Source organism: Rattus norvegicus, chromosome 7, assembly GCF_021556685.1.
Source record: "Rattus norvegicus strain SHRSP/BbbUtx chromosome 7, alternate assembly SHRSP_T2T, whole genome shotgun sequence".
NCBI lineage: Eukaryota > Metazoa > Chordata > Mammalia > Rodentia > Muridae > Rattus > Rattus norvegicus.
In genome coordinates, this window is record NC_141540.1 from 34601250 (window position 1) to 34615542 (window position 14293).

Consider the following 14293-nt stretch of genomic DNA (forward strand, 5'->3'; position numbering starts at 1 on the left):
TCCTCTTTAAGACGAGGGGTTTGAACTGAAATAACCCATCTCTAAAACTCTTTTTTATTCTTCAGGTTATATGGTTCTTCCTGACCCAGCTTGGAAGTTTTATAGATTCTCATTCTCTTCATCTATAGTTAGCATCTGGAACCTCTATCTCATAAATTATAGGGCTAAAGAGATGACTGGGCTGGAGAGATGGCTCAGCCGTTAAAGGTTAGGCTCACAACCAAAAATAAATTATATGAACATTATTTTTCACGTCCTTCTAAACTGTCACATGGGTTTCAACCTATTTCTTAAACTCTTCTGTCCTCCTTATAGGACGACTGCCTGACAGTGTTACCCCGTATCCCCTCCTGGTTTTGGCTATTTCTCATAGCAGGGGCTAGAGAAGGGAGTTATGTCTCAGGTCTTTGGTTCTTGCCCAGTGACTCTTCAGGCGCCTCTATGGAGTGATTGGCACAATATAAATGTGCCAGTACCCTAGTCAGTGACACTGCCAAGCACCTTTGCAAAAGGATAAATTAAGATGATCTCAACTGAGTCCACAAATTGGCTTTGCTCGAGTTGCTTTTAAAGTTGTTAGAATTCGGTGTTCTGAACATCGAACTTTCCAGGTTGTCTTTTCCAGAATTGGGAAGAACATGGTCCATAACTACAGTCAACAAATGTCAAAATAAATAATTTCATTCCAATCTAAAAAAGATTATCTTAAATGCTTTTCTTCTTTTTAAGACATTTGAAAACTCCTGTGATTACCATGAGAAAATGCTGCCTATTTACGAGGTAATTATAAGGTTATAAAATTGACAGCAAAATTAGTGTTCTTAGTTGTTTTTAAAAATCATGTTAGCACTTCCTCAGCAGACTAGATAAATCTCGTTCTCATTGCTTATAGCCGATTAAAACATTAATACATCCCAAATATAAAGAGTGAGATCATATGCAAATATTATTTGTAAGAATAATTAATTGTGGATGGAAAAGATCATCACCTCTAGAAAAACTAGATACAGGGTATATGTGGCTTGGGGTGGTTGTTTTTGAGATGTGATCCTTAAGGCCAGTGGTGGCAAGAGATTATTTTTAATCAAGCTGTAAGTCTTTAATAGCTAAAGTACAAAAAAAGGAAATCAAAACATATGGCTGTGAGTGGGATCCTCTTTGTCAGAATGAAATGTTATAAGATTTTTTTTTTTTTTTGGTAAGGATCTGGTCTGTATCACTTCAACCTCATTTTAATACAGCATGCCTATAATTCTTAGAATTCATATATCGTCAAACGAAGAACCTCTTACCATGTGTCAGCCATAACACAAGACAGGAGAAACCCTGGGACAAACACTTCAAGTCTCTAGTGTTCATTATAGGCCAAAATGCTATGATGCAGTGACATGGGCGCTGGACACTGTGGCATGGGAACCTACATGTGTCGGGGGCAAGAAAACTTTCTCAGAAACCCTGAATAAGACTAAACAAGCATGTCAACAAAGAGAAGGAAGAAAGAAGATAATACTGGCCTAAACAGTATCACACATGCATGCAGACATGCGTGCATGCAGAAATTTCAGTAGACAGCGAAAGCCTAGAGTACACAGATGACAAAATGCCCTTCTGAGACTACTCAGGGAAACCTAATAATGTTATGTGCCTGTTAGGGCAATATAATATGATAAATAAAATATAATAATAATATAATATAATATAAGCCAGGTACTATAATAATTCATAAGCCTCTGTGGCTGAGTACAATGCAAATGTATTTGTTTATATAACACAGTGAATGTTAGGTAGGTGCTCTTCATGTCTGGTCCTGGGAACTTGCCTTGCTCCTCCTCCCTGTGCTGCCGCCTACTTCCAGTTTCTAATTAATGCTATAAACACTCTGAGGGCTCAGCCCACCCTGCTCCTTCATATTGCCACCGAGAGGTTGCAGATGGTGACTTCAGGAGTTCACTGGAGGGTAAGAACAGAAGAGAGGTTAAAATCAATAGATGGTGAGGAGGAACAGAAGCCAGTAAATGCTAACAACTCTAAAAAATCTTCCATGTAAAGATAGTACTTAATAATATACAATATTAAACAACAGGTCATTTTTCTTTTGCTTTTTGTTTCTTTTTAAAGGGGGTAAGATTTGTTTGTTCATTTATTTATTTGTTTGTTTGTTTTGTGTATGAATGCTCTATCTGCAGGTACACCTACATGCCAGAAGATCACACAATAGATGGTTGTAAGCCATCATGTTATTGTCAGGAATTGAACTCAGGACCTCTGGAAAAGTAGGTAGTGCTGTTAACTGCTGAGCCATCTCTTTTTTTATTAAATACTTTTAAAGTATTTATTTTCAAGGGGAAGTGCACTCACGTCTTTAAATGGCAAGGGGCACTTGAGAGTTGATTCTCTGGCTCTCTACCTCCACCATATGGCTCCCAGGGATTAAACTCAGATCACCATTTTTGGTAGTTAACACCTTCACCCTCTGAGCCATCTTGCCAATGGTAAATAATACTTTAATAATAAAAAAAGAATTCTAGATGGGAGGAGACGGTCTGAAGGGTTGTTTTATTATTCGCTGTTGATTTTGACCATAAGAGAACTGAGCATGATTATATGATAAAGAAAAGGGTTAGATAAGACGGAAACATTATGGGTATTGAGAGTAGTGACTAAGCAAAGTCCTCAAGGACAGCAGACAAAAGGGATATCCATACACTGGGGACTTCAGCTCAGTTCACTGACCAGTGAAACACTCCGAGGAAATAGTGTCAGGCACAGCATCTGAGGTTGAAGTTCATGCCCATGAAAACAGACTTCAAACACTGTTGAGAGCGATGCCCGTAAAACCCTCCATTATTGATGTTAATAGTACAGTTAAGAGTTAAGTATGACTGGGTTCATGGAAAATCCCCAGCCAGCTGCAGAAGACTAATACAAATCTGGTGGTCAGGATGAATAATGATATGATAAAGTTCTGACCTTGCTGAGAAATACATCTGACGTCAGGATGCCCAATGCTATGACCTGTAACCTTTCTGAGAAACCAACATCCTGCTGACTAATAATATGACAAACCTGTAACCTTTCAGAAAAACCAACATCCTGTTGACATCAGCTGACCACAAGAGAGCTATGTCCTTGACCTGTGTAAATGTTTCCCACTTCCCCCCTCTCTGTTAGCCCTGTTATGGTATAAATTCAGCCTTGGGAAAAAATAAAATTGTCACCTTGATCAGACTCTTGTCTTGGCATCCTTCTTCGCATCTCTTGTCTCCCGGTCTCTTCCAGGCACCCTCTGCACCCTCATTGACTGTCCTGCAGGGCGGGAAAACTGGCCGAGACAAAACACTAGAGAAATGAGCCACCTATTCTAAAACCATTATGAACCATGAAATACTGTTCTCAAGGAAGCTAACTTTTCCCCCCACGGGATGTGGCTCTTGATTATCTTCAATGTGTTTGAAGAGTCAAGTGTTTTGTTAACAGCCTGAGAAGATATGAATGTATGTTAATATATTTGTAATTATTACTTTAAAATGTATAATAATCCAAATCTTTGGAAGGTTTGAAGAGATATATTAGATGTTGGTTGAGTGATTTGGGGTGTTATTTCTCCTGTTAGTAGATGAAAAATCATTATAATTTTTCTTCTGACGAAAATAAGGCACTTTGACGTACGTGTGTGTGTGTGTGTGTGTGTGTGTGTGTGTGTGTGTGTGTTTGATTTAAAACATGTTGAAAGCAAATAGGAGCATCATTTTCATTATTTCAAATATTTTATTAAGTCTTTGGGAATGTCACCCTCCACTTCTTATTCCCCTCAACCCTATTGTACCCACTCATTAAAAATTTAATAATCTTTCTACTCCAAATTGTGCTGCCCCTGTGCTCCTGGATGTGGCACTGAAACATGGTCAACCAACTAGGAGCCACGCTTTTGAAAATAAACCTGACCATCCCTCTCCCAGAAGCCATCAAATGTCCACATCTCCTCGGTTAGCAGTGGGGGTTCATGAACCCCTTCCCAGTAATCAGGGTCTACTTGATTCAAGTCTTGTGTACATGTTCCATTTCTTTTAAAGTGGCTTCAGGTAAAATTCTGAAACTCACACACACACACACACACACACACACACCTATTCATTATGACAAAATATTAACTCAAAGGCAACATAAAGAAAAGAGATAATGACTCACATGCCTTATTTCCATTTTGCCAAATTATTTCCTTGCTTTAACCCTTGCTGCTTTTCTCCTTGTAGAAAATCCACGGTCACAACTGATTTTTTTCCCTGATGTGTGCATGTAGACCAGTGGTTCTTACAGTTCCTAATGCTGTGACCCTTTCATACATGTTTCATGCATTCATGTTGTATTGATTCCCAACTATAAAAATATTTTCATTGCTACTTCATAACTATAATCTTGCTACCATCATGAATCATAACATGATAAGCAGCCCCCAAAGAGGTTTGACAGGTTGAGGTCCACTGATGAAGACTCTCACACCATAATGAGTTTAGGAAAGCTCACCACACAGAGCTCACTTTCTCTGTTTTAAAACTGCACTTATCCTGCTTTCGAGTCATAGACCCTTTTAAGGTATAAAGGGAGATACCTTAAAAGTCCCAGCTTCCTCTCCTGGAAGCATGCTCACATGTACTTACTCACTGAGCGTTGAATTCCTACCTTACCGCTATCCTACTCCAGTCTCATTACTGTCCAGGATCCAGCCACACTGGCTTCCTTTCCATTCTCTGGCTTTCAACCTTGAGATGATCTAATTTTCCATTTATTTCACAGACCTTCAATAGTCTCTCTTAGACTGTCCCTTAGAGAGGCCAAGGCTTATCTTATGTGATTGACTCTGTGATGTAAGCTGATTATGTGAAAGAGGTGTCTGTGCCTGTCCTTCAAAATGAGCTGAACCTTCCATTTGAACATTCTCTTATTTCCATGCAGCTTTTGGGTTGTGCTTGATTAACGCATAATCTTCTACCTAATGACGCTTTGCCTCTACATGCTAATCTCCCTGAGACAGAAACAATATGTATGATGAACCACAATATTCCCAGGTCCACAAAAGAATCTCTGTCATAGAGTAGATAATCAATACAGAGTTTTAGATTAATGAATGGATAACAATATTTAATATCTGATAATGAAAATTATCAATTCATAAAGAACCTGGTTCTTCCATAGCTCACATTATTTAGGAAGAATCATGTATGGAAGTAATTGTGAAGTGCAATAGTCACTGAAGAAGTATTAGAACAGAATACATGAGTTTAGATCTTGCTTTCTACTCTATTAATGTTATTATTAATAAAAAGAACATAATCTACCTAAGGCTCGTTTTTCTCATCTGTAAAATGAGGGCAATTACAGGACCTGCCTATGGTAGGTACAGGATGTTGGCTCTTCACATTCATCGTATTTTTCTTATTCCTTGGAGAGAATCTGAAATGTTACACAACCTCATTTTCGGTCCCTTTGAAGCTAAGGTTCTACTTGGAACTTGGTTCAACTCAGAAAATGTAGAGACCAAAAAGAGTGGGATAAGAGCAGTAGTTATGGGTGACAAACATGCTAGAAGAGATTTCTGATTCTTTGGTACTGCTTGCGTGAAATGGCATAAGTCTTGGCATAAGTATACATCCTCAGAGATGAAAACAATGGGTAGTTCTCCCAGAATGTCAGGTGGTGAGTATAGGTGTTTCTTCCATTTGTTTTAATTCTAGAGGCCTTGTGTCAGGTTGGGAAGCACCAATTTGGTTCTCTAGCCCTCCCAAGATTCTATGAGCTGCTTGAAATTTTGATAATTATTTATTTTTCAGTAGTTAGAAGGGATCCTATGACTTTGATCTTGATTGCGTGTCTATGAGTTTGATTGTAGAGATCCAATTTCAGATAATGTGTTGAAAGAGTTACTCTAAAAGAGGGTGGGGGTCTGCCCTTTAGATGTAGACACAAAAACAGTGGCAAGACAATGATGGTGTAGGGCTATGATCACTCAGGAGGCTAAGGCATGAAGTTTCAGGCCTTGATCAGGAAATGAGACTCTGTCTGGAAAAAAAGAGAGTGAGGAACCATGAGAGAGGAAAGGAAAGTGGGGAAGGAGGAGAAAAGCAGGGGAGAGAGAGGAAGAGTGCATCAAAAAGAGATGAAAGTCAGTATAGTACTTGAAAATACTGAATGGTACTGTCTCCAAATTTGTATCAATGCCTTTCTCCAAATTCCTTAAGAAATACATTTTTTAACTGATAGGTTGATTGAATCATTATCTGTCTGCCTGCCTATCTATCTATCTATCTATCTATCTATCTATCTATCTATCTATCTATCTATCTCTATGTCTATCTATATATGTGTCTGTATATATGCTCACTCCTCTCTCTCCCTCCATATCTCTCTCTCTCTCTCTCTCTCTATATATATATATATATATATATATATATATATGTTTTATTTCCATGTAGCTTCCAAGTTGTATTTAATTAATGTATAATCCTTTACCTAATGACTCTTTGCAACTATACACTAATCTCCATGAGACAGAAACAATTTAAATGACAATATGTGTAGATACACATGCACACATATAGATAGATAGGTAGATAGATAGATAGATAGATAGATAGATAGATAGATAGATAGATAAGGATGGGTGGATGGATAGATAAATAGATGTAAAAGCTATGATGAAATATCAGAAAAGACTCTAAATGTTTTAGTTTCAAACTGAAAGTAATGTGTTGGAATAAAATGTAGACTACACTACCAAATTATATTATAAGGAATTTTTCCTCTTTATGTTTTTCTGTATCCTATTATTTTTTTGGAAGTAAACACATATTATTTAAAAACTTAAAAAGAAAGGTTGTTTAGCTTCTAAGGCCTCTACATTTGTATAGCACATTTTATTTTTATTTCTCAAGTACTTTAACCTCACAGCAACTCTGCATAGCATCATACAACAGGCCAATTGAAGGCAAGATGAGCCAGTAACTAGGCGATCTGGGACTCGGATAAAGTTCCTTTGAGTCTAGATCATGTGTCTTCTTGTTTTACTACCACTGGGCAATGTTTTGTTGAGAATAGCTCTCTTTTTTTTTTTTTTAAAGGAGAATATATTTTGACCATGATTTCTGGAAATTTACAATCACATGAGCTAAATTTCTTGAAGAAAAAACAAGCATATACTTCAATTTAAGAGTTCCTGAAGTAATAATGCGAAAAGCTTGTGTACTTTTCTCACTGCTATAGCCAGTTTGATTTGGTGGCCATGGCAATGCCGCCCTGGCTGCGCTCCTTCAGATCCCATACCTTACAGAGCTGAGAAATTCTTGGCCCTGAGCTTCTGGCACGCACCAATCAGCCCACCTACTCTGCACTAAGGGACTGGAGTGAATGGCCATGTTTCTATCTCTACTCACTGTGGAGGGCTTGTGATCATATAACCTCTCTCCCCGTGGGAGATAATTTCCTTATTTATTACATGATAATGGTGACTTTTACCCTTCCTATTTAAAGTATTAATATTTTTACCTTTAGGTTTTAAATCATATTAAAAATTTTTTTTAATTTTATCTTTTTTTTATTAACTTGAGTATTTCTTATATACATTTCGAGTCGAAATAGCTCTCTTAAAAATGAAATAAAGTTTGATTTTCAGAACCAAGTATAAAGTCTTGAACTGGAACCCAGTTTATACTATTGACTAGGTTTGCAATTTAGGGCAAGCTAATAAATCTTGTTTTACAGTTAGTTTCAGACTCATTATACATACTACAATGTGAGATAAAGAGCAAGACCAGACAGTGTAGACAATGGCTAAGCTTTACAAATGTTTCAAAGCACCTAAAAACGAAATCAAGTCATTTGGGACTGGGCCTAAGGACTCGGAGATTGATGTAAAGGCTCATTTTCTGGGTAGTAGCAGAAATAAACATGACTCATGAAGTGAGAACCAGATCCAGGTTAACTGTCAGGAGCCAAGGTCAGCATCAAAGCAAGGTTCTGAAGGCGAAAATCTAGACGTATGCAAAGGGGTCTCAACTTGAGGAGCAGAACTGACACAAGCAACTCACAGATTGGTTCCTTGTATATGACATTAGTTTTATGGAACAGTCTGCAGGCTTTTGTTTTGTTTTGGTTTTTGTTTTCTAATCTTGAAGAGCTACTACAAGTAATAACTTTAAGAAGCTACTTATCAAGACCAGGAAGAAGTAAAACTACAGAAGGAGAAAGGAAAAATAATTCTGCTAAGTATGCCAAGTATGTCTAACAGTATTGACTTACAGACAATAAAATTACAAAACTATTGTGAGGACTCAGTAAAACTACATGAAAACATTTCACACTATGAGGTAGGGAATGGAGGGAGTCTTAAAGACAGTCTTATGATAGTGTTTTCTAGGTTACGAGACTGAGAAGTTAACTGTAAGGGAAGGATGACCTCATAAAAGATAGTATATCGGTAAACTTCATTTCTTCTCCAAATTTGTACGAATAACTACTCTTATGGGATAATTTCATAATCAGTCTATACATGAAATGAAGAAGGATTGTGCCTTATGATGCCCATAAAACAAGCTCATTGTAGGTAAGCTGGCCCTGAGGGTGTGGGAGAGCCAGCCATGCTGTGGGATGGCTTCAGGGAGGGAGAAATCTCCACCCCTCTCTTTTGCCCTCACCACCTGCAGCAGACAGGAGAGCTGGCCCCAATAGGGTCAGGAGAGCAGGAGAGCTGTCTCTGCCCTTCACTGTTGCAGCATTTGAGTGAGTAGGTCCTGCATTGCACCTGGGCAGCACAGTAGAGCTGACTCTGATTGCAGGGGGTGTGGGTGAACCTGCCCCAAGGGCATGAGCCTGGAAGAGCTGACCCCATGACTTGTCTGCCAAGCAGAAGCACGGGCAAGGGAGAAATGCCCTCCCCTCCCCTCACCCATTGCCACCTACAGCATGCAGGAGAGCTGGCCCTGCCCCTCACCTGCTGCAGCACTCAGTAGAGCAGGTCCTATACCTCATCTAGGCAGCACAGTAGAGGACATGAGGCTCTGGACATTGAGGTTGTGGGTGAGCTGGCCCTGAGGATGTGAGCACAGGAAAGCTGACCTTTCTTATTGTGTGCTGAGTGGTGGTGCGGACAAAGGAGAGATGCCATCTCCTTCTCCCTTGTCCCTTGCCACCTATGGCAGGTGGGAGAGCAGGCCCTGATATTAAGAGAGTGGGAGGATTGGCCATGTCCCTCACTGGCTGCAGCACTCAGAAGAGTGGGCCCTGCACCTCACCTGGGCAGCAGAGTAGAGCTGGCCCTGGTTGTGGGGGATGCTAGTGAGCTGACCCCAAGAGCATGAGAGCAGGAAAGCTGTCAGGCTGACCAGCTCAGATACTTCTTAGGCCCAGATCCAGGGCTTCGAATTGACCCACCCCAACATCTACCCCCTGGATGAACTGCTGGAGTGCACAAGGGGGAAGGTACTACAGAATCAAAACTGTAGAGTCTCCGTGACACAGGGCAGTAACAGGATAACTGAGAGGAGCCCCAGTGAGGTTCTAGTATTGATAGAGTAGCAGAAGCCATAGGCCTTGTACCAGACCAGTGAGTCACTGCAATAAATATTTGCAAGCAAAGAAGTGTGGACAAAGGGTATACTGTTGGATATACTGTAACATACTACAGTTTCCACAGTGCGAATTTTTCCTCTGTTGGGGGGTGATGTTGGTTGCAAGGGTGGAGGGCAGGTGGGATTGGGATACATGATTAAAATTCACCAAGAACCAATGAAAAGTTAATAAAATAAGCCCATTCCAATTTCTTATAGAGGTAAAAGAATAAATAAAATTATTTCATAAATCAACAATACTGTTATCTTTAATACCACAATAAAGTCCATCTAGGGAAAGCATCTGGATATTGAGAGTTCATGTTTTTTTTTCCTAAAGTATAATATTTTGGTAGTACCTATTTTGTGGATATGAAAATCTGAATCTATTTACGAGGTAGTTTACATAAATGTACACACACATGCCTTGATGCTTGTTCTGTTCCATTCAAAAACTGGTGGAGATTTGAACACTATTGATCAAGTATGATTTCCATATAAGTATGGTGTGGGCAGCTTCTATTCTGGACGAGTATCTTAACGAAAATAAAAATCTCGGATAACAATAGGTTTTCCTAAATGTTAAGATTGCAGCAGGACTGTTTCCATTCACTCCCCAGGCCTGTTGGATCTTGAATTAGAAAGAATACAGTCATTCAGCAAAGAAGGCAAATGGTCACATGGTGCAAATTGATATACAGGAAACACATAATACAGTGCTACTCCCTTTTTTTTTAGGTACTTTTTTTTCCTTTTAGAGGAGAAAATAGCCACTTTGAGTTCTATATTTTGGAAGTCAAAGCCAAGCATGATGCTTGACACAGAATTATAAATATTCTGCAGTGTATAACTGAAACACTTGGAAGAGGCTTACTGAAGAAATTCTGGAAAGGGCACCTGAAAGGGAGTTTCATAGCTTCAAATCACATAACGTCACAGAACAACTAGCCTGGCATCAGGTGAGGTAGGCGAGATTCAGTGGTGGCGATACCCAAGCTACTGAGAATTAGAAATAGGGCTTTGATGTCCCTATGCCAGCAAGAAGTTTAATGAATGAAGGCAATGCCTGGGAGTAGAAAGGGGGTAAGGGTGAGAAAGGGGAGGTTGCTATCTCGGAGGTTAGTGAAGGCAAATGGTAATGATGCTTCCCTAGACAAAGAATCGAGGTTGGAAAGCAACCAAAAGGGGGAACTAAAGGCCAGCTCTACCACAAGATTCCTACTTTGGTTTTGAGTGTCCATCTACCACTGAGAGATGGACCTGCAGTTAGGGCAGCAGGAAGGGTTTGTTCCTTGGTGACCCACGTACCTTAGGAGTGTTCTCCACCCGGTGTGATTTGTGCAGAAGCGAGGCTATATTGGGATGTGGAAATAGGGGCATTTATAAAGATCTGATTTGTGTATGAAATTGTGCCACCCGGAAATGACTAACAAAACTGTGCTCATAATTATGCACCTGCTCCTTCAATCTAGCTCCTAATTTCTATTCTTGGAGTCATCAGGTTCTATTACCTCCTTGCCTAAATGATTGCCATCACCTTCTAACTGGCCACCTGCCTTCGGTCTCTTCTCAGTCAAAAGTCTCCTCCTACTCCCCACCACCTACTAAGCACACAGCATGATAGCCAGCATCCTCTGTGATCTCCATCCAAAGCTGCATTTCTAGACACCATTGCTTCCCTCCATATACTCGATTCTTCAGCCAAATTGGCTAATCACCCTTCCCCAAACATCCTCCAGTGTGGTGTTTCTAAAATGCAAACAGGATCCAGTTATTGCCCTACTTAGAACTCTTCCCAACTTCCTTTTATTGCTCCAAAGGAATCATCCCGAAGCCGTTGGTCTACAAGCCCTCTACCCTCCCGCGGAGCTCTCCCTCTTTATCTCTGACCACCAGACCCCAATCCACTACCCTTCCAACCTAAACCCAGCCATCTGGAACTGCTCTAAATTATCTGGACAAGTCTACCCATTTCTTGCCCTTGGGGTTTTAGTTGAAGCTTCCTGTGCTGTGATTATTTTATATATATATATAATTCTCAATAGAAAAAGTCTTTCCTTTCTAAGCGCAAGGATATCAGCTCCACAGAAACCTCCCCGGTTCAGGAAACATTACTCACAACCTTCTGACATACATCCCCCACTCATTCCTCATGTGACCTCAGTGACAAGTACGTGCTATTGACATCACAACTGTCTTTTTTAAAATTCACCACTTCCTAAGACACCTGTGGTCTCCTTCGGGACTAGGACAGTGTTTATATAACTTTACATGGTTAGCAGTTCACGCGGTACAGACAGAATAGAGTCCAAAACCTCCTTTAATCCCAAGACCTGTGAATTAATTACTTACTGTGCTGAATGGATATTTGTAGAGAGAATAAAACATGATGGGCATTCCTATCCTATATGTCGTTGCTGTGAAAGGTGAAAATAACTTCTCTCTTTGTCTCTGTCTCTCTGTCTCGCTCTGTCTTTCTGTCTCTGTCTCTGTTTCTCTCTCTCTCTCTCTCTCTCTCTCTCTCTCTCTCTCTCTCTCTCTCTCTCTCTCTCTTTCTCTCTCTCTCTCCCTCTGAGCACTGTGTATGTTGTAAAGCAGTGCTTCTCAAACTTTAATGTGCCCTAGAGTCATACACGTGTCTTGGGAAACCAGTGGCACGTCAGTACGTCTGAGTCGAAACAATGATTCTGCATTTCTGACAAACTCCTCAGAGCTATGGTGGTGTTCATTTGGCAGAGGCCGCTGTCGGGGAGAATTTCACGTGGGAGGCTCAGAGAGGGATAACACAGGAGAAGGAACTCAGTAAAAGGACAGGGCTGCTAAGCGGTTTGTGCTGAGGTTTCCATGCATATATCCACGCAAGCTTTCAGTGAGGCTGTGCTAGAGCGAGTCGTCTTTACTGCCTTTATTTCTCTTTAAATGAGGCCCCAGTGCCAGGCTTTCCCCTTGCTCACTCCCCCAGCGTGATTCAGCCTGTGTGATTTTTCTCTGTAGAAGAGCTCCCCAGATGCCGTTCTTTTTTTTTTAGCTGACCTGAACCTGAGTTCTCCTGTCTGCTTCCCATAACTGTAAACCATCACTATGGTCTTTATCCAAGCCCGGGAAATCCAATCTTACCAGTCTTCAGAAGCCTCCCTAGCTGCCTAAATGGTTTCGCCTCCATTTTCACCCCCAGACAGCTTTTTCTTTTCCCAGCGAGCACGCCAGCTTCACCGGTGCAAAGGCTGGTACCCAAGCAGCTGCTGCTGCTGTGATTGATAAGTACAGCTCTCACTCTGAAAGCCGCTCTGCTTTCCCCCACCCGCCCTCAGAGCAACCTGAGCCGGTCTGGGTTTTTGAACTGAAGGCTGGCTCTGGAGAACACAGGGGCTCCTACTGTTGACTGATCAAATGTCATGAAGGAAAGGCAAACGTAGAGGAGATGCTGAAGATTTGGCTGCAGCTGTGGACGCTGGGGGTGTGAAAGCTGCCAATGCTTTGGTAGTGTCAATTTATAATTAGAGATGCCATATGAAGGGGAATCTTGACATTTACGGCTACTAGCTTACTTTCTCAGTAATATCTAGCTCCATATCACAGTTCTGTCTCTCTTCTGGAAAAGGTGAATAGATTTAGAGGTATGACAATCAATCGAAAAAATCCAGAGGTGTCACAGTCAATCAAGAAAGCCCTAGGAGCATATAGTGTCTAAAATGCATATACTTTACAAATACATACAGATATTAGCATTATAGATTATTAGTATTCATTTAATTGTACTTTAAATTTTATAAAAATTAAGGTATAAAATTTTATTTAGGATCAGGTTAAGTGGCCAGAGTTTGTTTTTCTGTTTTTGTTTTTGTTTTTTTGTTTTGTTTTGTTTTGTTTTGTTTTTGGTCTAACAAGGTTCCATGGCCCCACCTATGTATTTTAAATACCCAATAATGATTTTATTGATGTCTCTTAATTGATACGTACTCATCTTCTCTCAAACTGTATGTAACCTGAGCCCCTAAATATGTCTGACGTGTTGTTTAAAATACAAACCTGTTTGATTAGTTTGGCACTGATGGGATTAAAAGCAGCTCCATTTTCCTATTGGTTATGAGTAGCACATGCTTTCGTAGTTGAGTTCCGCCGAGCTGATAATCGTGTTGGAAGAGGTTTCAGTTTGAATCAGCTCCTCAAAGCACGGAAGATCAAGCAGCTTTCTGTATGAATGCCAGAAACTTCTAAACATAATTTGCTCACATTTTGAAGCCCAGAGATATCAGCACATAAAAATGTGTCTTTAACATTTGCAGAACACCTGCATCCATTAAAAAGCGCTCCCCTTTCCAACCCAATCTTTTTTAAGCACATATAAGCAATCACAGAAGAGAAGTCTTCCGAGGGGATTAGAACCTTTCCTGTAGAAAACAGTCAGAGGCCCTTCCTGGACAGGATCCTTCCAGTATCCATCTGTGCCCAAAGCTAAGGCTGCCCCACAGCCCTCTGGACCAAAGCGTGCCTGAAGAGAGCTGGTCTCCCAGGAGTGCTCTCACTTCTAAGCTCACAGCTCACAGATCCACAGGAGGGACAAGCACCAGTCAGAGACAGCAAGACCAACTAACATCAGAGATAACCAGATAGTGAGAGGCAAGCACAAGAATCTAAGCAACAGAAACAAAGACTACTTGGAATCATCAGAGCCCAGTTCTCCCACCAAAGCA

The 14293-nt window shown here is 40.5% G+C and overlaps 1 protein-coding gene and 1 long non-coding RNA gene across 6 annotated transcripts in view; one reads left to right on the plus strand and one right to left on the minus strand.

Moving 5' to 3' along the window:
- The window catches only part of Anks1b (ankyrin repeat and sterile alpha motif domain containing 1B), a 1165946-nt gene that overhangs the window by 588797 nt on the left and 562856 nt on the right, over window positions 1-14293 (plus strand). The window lies entirely within an intron of this gene.
- LOC108351597 (uncharacterized) lies at window positions 1734-13795 on the minus strand. The gene is made up of 3 exons (XR_015625219.1): window positions 13629-13795; window positions 3219-3322; window positions 1734-1950 (listed from the first exon to the last, which is right to left on the minus strand). It is a non-coding gene; the product is annotated as an uncharacterized LOC108351597 (long non-coding RNA).